The 8,925-nt window shown below is 33.0% G+C and overlaps 1 long non-coding RNA gene across 1 annotated transcript; it reads left to right on the forward strand.

Moving 5' to 3' along the window:
- The first annotated feature begins 5,794 nt into the window (after nt 1–5,794).
- On the forward strand, nt 5,795–7,757 carry LOC126706588 (uncharacterized). Its single transcript, XR_007648660.1, has 3 exons — nt 5,795–5,958; nt 7,007–7,370; nt 7,461–7,757. It is a non-coding gene; the product is annotated as an uncharacterized LOC126706588 (long non-coding RNA).
- The last annotated feature ends 1,168 nt before the right edge of the window (nt 7,758–8,925 follow it).

Consider the following 8,925-nt stretch of genomic DNA (forward strand, 5'->3'; position numbering starts at 1 on the left):
TCCGACCACTTAAAAACGTGACGGACCATAGGGTGAAGGGGGCAACTGATGGGGTAAGAAATCGCGAAACATTGGGCCTGACGGATTCGGACTCATGGGCCAATATTAAGCGTGGGCCGAGGACTTAGCGTCACTTAAAATACTTGGTGTACACATTTGGAATCCGAGGGAACCCTAGGAAAATCAGGATGTTCGCACAAAGAGAATTCTAGAAGATTCGCCTTAGTGAAAAACCCACTCTACAAGGAAATACTTGTCTATCACGCTTAGGATTGTTAGAGGAAGAGTCTCATAAGGAAAAGACTTCCAGTCCAAGGAAGGGAAGCCGATTTTCTTCTACTATAAAAGCTTCAATACCCTCGCAAATCAAGGTACGCATAATTTACCCTCTCTAGCACTCTAGAGTTGAGAACAGTTCTAACTTGACCGTCGGAGGGTACTTGGTCGACACCACACCGGTGCCCACGGCGAGATCACCTTTTCTTCTTGCAGGTTGTTAACGGGAGCGAGCGTGAATTGTGTTGGTCACTGGTGATATTACGGCATCATCAAAAACCTTGATAGAATTTGCAGTACTTGATCTTAGCCAAAGCCCAATGAAGTACCCTTTTTTTGTGTGTGTGTGAGATATAAGGAAGAGTAATGTTCTAGCCATTGTTTGGGCTATTTTATTTATTGTATATGAGATATCCCACAAACCCTATTGACCGATAACAGAGTGGATTAAATTTGAGACTTGCGGGTTTACGGCTTTACGCTTCTCATACCAATGAGCCCTTATGTGGGTACCCTTGTAGGAGGTCAATGAGAAGTGCTTGATAAATATGTAGTAGTAAAACATAATACATCTACTTTATATCTTTATTGAAAAGAACCGTGGTAGCCTAAAAGTATTAGATAGATGAACGCTTATGATTTACTTGCAACTTGTTGATTAGTTTTGGTTTTCCACAAATGATTGCCAGCAGTATAAATTTTTTTTTTTCGCATCATAAATTTCTTAAAAATTTTTCAGCACTCGAACCCCAAATTTCCAACCCCGACAAAGGATCACACTGGTGTTACACCCATTGGAGTTTTTGATTCCTTATCAGTGTCACTTTCTTATTGTATACGGTACCCACATCCACATGTAATCTCCATGTAAAGTGGCATATATTATGCTAGACATACACAAACTACAACAAATATGGATTAATAAATCAACTTAGTTATAACGGTTCAGTCTTTGTTAGTTTTTAAACCCCTTAAAACATAATTGGATTAAACCTAGGTAATTAGCCAAGTTGTTACTTAGTTCAATTAAACAAGTCTAGGTTATCACAATAATAAAGATCAAATCATGCAAAGCAGCGGAAAATAAATAAGACAATGATATGATCACCCAGGAAACCAAACCGGTAAAAACCTGGGGAGGATTTGACCTAGCTATCCTCAAGGTAAACTTGAATCCACTATCTTGAAAGAATCGAAGTTCATACAAAAGGACTTACAAGCACCCCCGCTTGACTTCCTAATGCTACCTACTAGTAGAACTTACTGACACGACCACGTGCAAGCTCTGAATCCACGGACTCCTTCTTTCTTGGATTTCCACCAGCTACAAGCACACCCGCTTGTGTAGTCTTTAAACTTTAATGGCAACAACTGAATTGATCATCAAGGTGTAGAAAATATTCTCCTTGAAAACCCTAAGCTTGTGTAAAGGAAAGCTCCTTTAGATCTCACAAAAGATTTACACAAACCACAAATATGAGCAACCTTTAGAGAGCCTTTGGGTACAAAACCCTAAATACAAAAAGAGGCACAAGAGGCACTCTAATCTCTCTAAAAACAACTTTAAAAAAACGTTCTAGGGTTTCCCTTATATATAGGAGAGTTTTACTTGAACCCTAATACGTTTAAGTAGAGTTTGGGCTGAACTGGAACTATGCAAAAAAATAAATCTGCACGTGGTTCGATCGATCGAGTCTAATTTTCGATCGATCGAGCCTTGCAGATTTAGTCCAATAAATTCTGCAATCACTCGATTCTAATTTCATAAATAAACATACTTTGAGCAAGTCTAAACCTAGACTCTATGTTTTGATCATGGTTTGCCAACATAATACAAATTGAAGTTCTAATATATTAGTTCCTAATTTCTTAGAACCTAACAGTCTTCCTTATATTATAATGTTTTTGTTTTTGTTTTTTTTTTTTTTTTTTTTTGAAAAAGATTATAATGTTTTAGTTGATAAATGGTTCAGTCTTCGTTTTATGATAATCATTTAGTTATATAAGATATAAACGCCGACCTTATTGCTAGCCAGCATTTCAAGGCACAAAGGACCAATGACAAACCAGCACCTAGCTCCATAAATACTATTGAGCGGTAATCTTTTTTTTTTTTTTTTTTTTTTTGATCTGAAATACTTCAAAACTTTATTGAACCGAAGAAGTTAACAATACATCATTTAGAAGAGCTTGTTCAAGAAAGCAATGACTCTCTTCTAACCAAACAGAGAAGTCATCAATGCCTAAAGCATATTTAGTTAAGAGATGAGCCGGTTTATTGGCTTGCCGACGAACATGGGAAAAATCCACATGGCAAAAATTGTGGGAATCAAACAACAAACCATACACCATAGCAGCTATTGAAGAGGGCGGGGGAGAGGTCTCTTTCAGTGCATTTATGAGAGTCAATGAATCACTCTCCAAAACAAACTCTTGGATCATCATATCCCTCGCAAAATGCAGACCGAATTCAATAGCTTTGACTTCAACTTCCACCATATCATCTATATATATCATATCATATACTATATAATAAAAGTTGGGTTTAGACGTCGTGGTTAAGCCACGTGGCTTCACCAAATTGCTGAAATTTTATTAAAATTTTAGATTTTTAAAGAACTAAAAAGGAATAGTATACTACCAAGGGACTCTAATTCATTCTTATCTCTAATTCATTGTTATCATAAAGTAAGTGTATCTCTAAAAAAATTGACATAAAAAACTATAGATTAATATTAGATTAATTAGGACTCTAATTCATTCACAACTAATGCAACTAAAAAAAATACATGCAACTAATGCAAGAACACAGACTCACAAAATTCAAACACAAGAACAAAACCAAAGCACAAAAACGTAATCCTAAAACATAACAAAAACCTTTGAACACAACAACACAAAATAAAACCCAAATTAAATCACACCCATACTATCAAAAAATACTATTTGAAAGGTGGTGCCATTGCAGAGACTTGCTCTTAAAAAGGTTAGCTTCTATTTTTACTTTCTTTTTTTAATGTTATGTCTCTCTATATATGTGTGTATACGTGTTTAATTGTTGGTATTAATTAAGTTTATTTTATTTTTCTTTCTTCATATTGCTTGGTTTCTGAAAAATTAAGAAAGGGGTACAAGTTTCCGAAATTTGAACTTTGATTTTATTTTTTCACCCTTTAATTCAAAAAAAATTCATCTTTTTTTGTTTTTAGCTATTAAATTTTTTCATACTTAAGCTTTGATTCAATTTTTTATAGGTTCTTGCAAGGAGAGCCAAGAATCAATATACCTGGAAAGGGTTTGGTACAATCCCTATAGCCTTAAAGGAACTCAAGGTTAAGGCCTACAAAATTTTACATCATGCCCACAACCAGTCAAATGGGGTAAATCAGAACCCAACAGGTACAACTTTTCCCTCTTTGTAACAATTTTGGTTTTGAAAAATTGTTTTGGGTATTTTAATTGTAAATGTTATTTGTCTCTTGGGCAGGTTTCAAATGATGATGAAAGACTTTCCAATCCCAGCACTAGAAGTCAGAATGACAAGTCGAAGCTTACCAATGCTGTCAAATACTCAAATGCTTGCTTAAGGTATTAATTTCTTTCTAGAACCCTTTTTTAAAGAACTAAAAAAGAATAGTATACTACCAAGGACTCTAATTCATTTTTATCATTATATAGTTTATCTCTTTAAAAAAAATATAAAGAAATAAAAAGCTGCTTCATGTCTGCTTCATGTAAGATTGTAGGTAAATTAATATTAGATTAATCAGGACTCTAATTCATTGTTATCATAAAGTAAGTGTATCTCTGAAAAAAAAAAAATGAAACAAAAAACTACAGATTAATATTAGATTAGTCAGGACTCTAATTCATTCATATCTGAAATTCAAAAAATCAAGACTCTAATTCATTCTTATCTCTAATTCATTGTTATCATAAAGTAAGTGTATCTCTTAAAAAAAAAAAAAAAACACATACTGCTTCCCATAAGTGTTTTTTTTTTTTTTTTTTTTTTTTTTTGGTATTAACTTTAACGTAAACAAAAATAAAAAAAATAAAAAATAAAAAATCTAATAACAATCTAGCTAATAACGTTAACTATTTTTTTGGTATAATGTATTTAAAAATAATAATAATAATATGTAATTAACCTAAACTTCTTGATTAGGTAACTTCATGGAGTTTAGAGTATTTGATTTTTACTTGGACTCCTTTTCTAGGTGGAGTATGTATATATATACACCATTCGTTGGTGTAGTTTTTCATTCTCCAACTTATTGTACAGTTTTTTTATTTATTTAGGCTTCCATTTTTCTACCTACAATCATGTAGGTATGTATTTTTTACTCTAATTTTTTATCATAATCAATTAAATACGTTTTATGTATTTGTTGCCTTTAGTTTAAGCTAATTTCCTTAGGGGGTAATTTCCTTATGTTTGATCTAATTCATATGTTAATGGTTTGATCCAATTTAATTATTTTGTTGTCCAATATATATGTAAGTTGTCGTAGTAAATTCCAATCATAAGCTATTAAATTTACATACAATTTTGCAATCTATATGGTACTTTGTTTTTTTTAACTTTGTTTAATTTTTTTCTTGATTTTTTTTTTTTTTTTTTTTTTTAAGGTTTGTCAAAAAAGATTTCAAGCATCCTAAGAAAGGTTTGTAATCTAGATGTAGAACTTTGCAATTTTTTTTTATTTTTAATTAGAACAAAGGTTTTATTCCTCGAATAGTTTTATCTTTAAAAAGTGGCCAATTTTATGTTATTTTGTCTAAAGATTTAATCATTAATATTGTTGTTAACAATGCTACAAATCACTTATATTGTAGATTCATTAGATATAAATTCATATGCAAATAGTTTGATACATGTAACTACAAGTGATATTATAGCACAATTGGTATGTTAGAAGATAATTTTGTATTAAGGTGCTATCATTTTATATTTGATGGTTGTTATACCAATGCAATTTATTCATTTCGTTATAATAATTACTTATTTACTTATAATAATTATATATATTCTACAACTTTTAACATAAAACTGTGCAACGTACGGGCCTTCAACTAGTATATATATATATATATATATATGCTGGCACCATAATTTTCCACATCAACACAACAAAAAATTATATATATATATATATATATATATATATATTTATATTATTTATATATATAACCGAAACCTTTGCTGGCACCACAATTTTCCACATCAGCACAACACAATATTTGAAAAATAAAAAATAAAATTAAAAACACTATTTTTTTTTTGTACAAGATAGAATTTCTATTTTAGCTTAATCTAAGTGTATATGTGTGCATGAAGCTCCCTCCTAAAGACTTGAACCTCGACTCTTGCCCCCCACAAGCACTTATATTTGTGGAGTGACCATTGCACCAAAGGCGGTGGTAAAAACACTATTTTTAAAACCCAATACTTATTTATTTTTATATAAAACCCGATACTTATCTTTAAAAATAAACAAAACATGATAGACACAAACACAAACTCAATATGCAGGTTTAAACGCAGAGCATCCCTCTTCACGCTGCCCCTCATTCCTTTCTCTTTGGCTTAGACGCAGAGCATCCCTTTTCTCTCAATCTTACTCTCTTTGTTCATAGCCTTTGCTGGCTCCAGTCTTGACCTCTATTTTATAATCAATGGTACCAATATCCTTTTGTAAAAACAGGCCTATCCCATCACCATAAATTGTTCAAAATCTTTATCCTCTCTGGTTGAGTTTTTATTTCTTAATTATGTTATTCTATTTAATAATATATGTTTGCAATCCAATTTGACTTGTCTTATTCAATTCTTCTTTGTTTTATATATGTGTGGACGACCTTCCTGTTTGATCTTGATCAAAACCCAACCAAAATATATTTAACTAAAACTCAGAGATCAAGTTCTCAAAAACATAGAGTCTCACTAGTTTTCTTGCTTAGTCTCCCTATAATATTCTCTTTCATGTTTTTGCTGGTATAATGGTTGAAAGAATGATTTAAGAATTAGTGTCCTTTGTATAGGCCAACCTAAGTGTTTGACAAAATGTCTCAGTGAAATTAGAATCAGTGAAAATTAAAGGCTTGGTAAAAATTTTACATCTGTAGCTATTGTGTATGAAGAAACAATAAATACATACAACATATCATTAAAAACATACATATCGTTAAATAATTTTTATTCATTTAAAAATCTATAATATGCCTTTTGATTTTGCATAATGATAGAGGTATTCATTAAAACTTGCTATATGTCAAGTCTCTCTCAACCCTCTCTTTGAATCTCTGCCTCAAATTTATAATATCTAATACCATGCCCGTCTTGCATAATCATATATAACTAGGTTATATAACTTATGTTCTAGACCAAATTATATCTGTAGCCTTTTGTAATTTCCTGTAGCTGAATTCTTTTAAAATAGAGTTCCGAACATGTTTATATCTATAATTATTTATAGTTATGAATTGGTTTTCTCATGCACAACCTTTACCACTCCGATGCAAAGAATTATTGTAGTTCTTAGCCTGTATTGATTATATCATTTGACTTTTGCATTTCCCTTTACTCTGTTCTTCTGCTTACAATATCCCAGCTAAATATGGTCATTTTTGTTTCTCTATATTACTATAGTTCTTAGCATGTATGGATCATTCTTCGTCAATTGGTTTATAATCATTTAATGCTTTCATAATCTTTATTTGGGGCAAGATATCCAACACATGATGGTCCAATTTTGGAAATGAAATTTAGTCCTGATGGGCAGTATCTTGCAAGTGCTAGTGAAGATGGGATTGTGCAATTGTGGTAGGTGGTGAAGGATGAGAGATCTAATGAACTTGACATTCTAGAAATAGACCCATCCTGCTTATATTTCACAGTGAATCATCTCTCTGAATCGAAACCACTCTTTGCTAATAAAGAGAAAATGTGTAAAGTGAGCAGCCTGAGGAAATCATTAGACACAACATGCGTAATTTTCCCCCCTAATGTTTTCCAGATTCTGGAGAAACCATTGCCCGAGTTCTGCGGGCACAGTGGTGATATATTGGATCACTCATGGTCTAGGAATAATGTAAGTAAATTATTTCAATGCCAATTTAATTTTATGGATTAAGTATAAATGTTATTGATTTTCATGAATGTGATGTTTATCTTGATGCAGTATTTGCTCTCATCATTAATCAACCATACCGTTCGTTTGTGGCAAGTGGTATGTGATCATTGACTCAAAGTGTTTACACATAGTAATTATGGTGAGCTCATTGATGTTTCATTGTTTCAACCAAAAATCTATTTTGTTAGTTAAGGAACCATCCAAGGTTGGATAAATGTTGGAGCAGTATCCCGATGTTATTGTTTTATTATGCTAGAGTTATTGTTTCTGATTTTTAAGTTATGCTGTGATGCAATGACCTATGTTCAATTTAACCCTATTTATGGTAATTACTTTTGTAAGGTTGAATTTTATCAACCATCTTGTTGGCTTTATTCCGTGCCAAATTTGCTTGTATTTTTGCAATTAGTAACCCTGTATTTAGGTGGGAATCAGGCAAGGGTAGTGAGTGAGAGAGTGTGAAGAAATGCTCGAGATTGTGCAAGGATGCAGAGACTCACAGTTGTTGCAACTGACTCGCGACTAGCAAGCCACCAAAGCTGGCACACATTCGAAGTATGTAGGGGAGCTGAAGAGTCATGCCAGCTGTTTCACTACAGGACAAAAGTCCCAGGCTGGCCAGGCCATTAGCTCATGACTTGAACTTGCGACTCAGTCCAGTCGCGAGGCCAAGTTGCCAGACCACCCTGTTTGGGAAAAACTGACTCTTTGCATTCCTTTCTCACCCCACTATATATAGACCCTTATACCCACGAAATATAGAGAGCTTCCAGAGAGAATTTTGAGAGAGAAACTCTAGAGAAAAACAATATTAACTCATCCACAATCTTCACATAGAGACTCTTCAAATTCCTCTACTCTCTTCCTTTCCATTGTTACATCCTTGAGAGGTTCTTAGCCAAACCCTTTTCTCACCATACCCATATCTATGAGAAGGATTTTTGGTGCTTTGGGAAGCAGTTAGGAAGGGACCAATTTCATATTGGTTTATGCTATGGTTTATAGCGGAATCCGATAAGCTAAAGAAGAAATAGGTTTGGCGTAACCTCATTGGAGTAGGAGCTTGGAGGGCTTAGGTACACTGGATAGATTAGGCTTGGAGGGTCTTCTCCTATTCATGTATCCCAACTACATTCTTTAGTGGATTATTTACCACTTTGAGGGCAGCGGAGAGGTTTTACGCTGAGGGTTTCAGTTTCCTCTTCGATAACACATCGTGGGCTGTCCTTGTGTTTGCATCTCTCTTCCCTTAATCTTTGCCATTTAATTTTTGCTGTGAATGTGATTTTATTTGGTCTAAGATTGTTTATCAATTCTACTATATGCTTATGTTCATATTCCGCACATTAATTGTTTGATAATAAGCTTGAATTGATAATTTGTAAATTGGGGTTCTAAACGTTCAAGGTGTTTTATACACAAATTGAACTTTCAACTTCATCAGTGGTTCAATAGATGGAAAAGTTCGTATTTGGGCTATTCATGGTTATCAAGTTGTTGACTAGACTGATGT

Source organism: Quercus robur, chromosome 2 (assembly GCF_932294415.1).
Source record: "Quercus robur chromosome 2, dhQueRobu3.1, whole genome shotgun sequence".
Lineage (NCBI taxonomy): Eukaryota > Viridiplantae > Streptophyta > Magnoliopsida > Fagales > Fagaceae > Quercus > Quercus robur.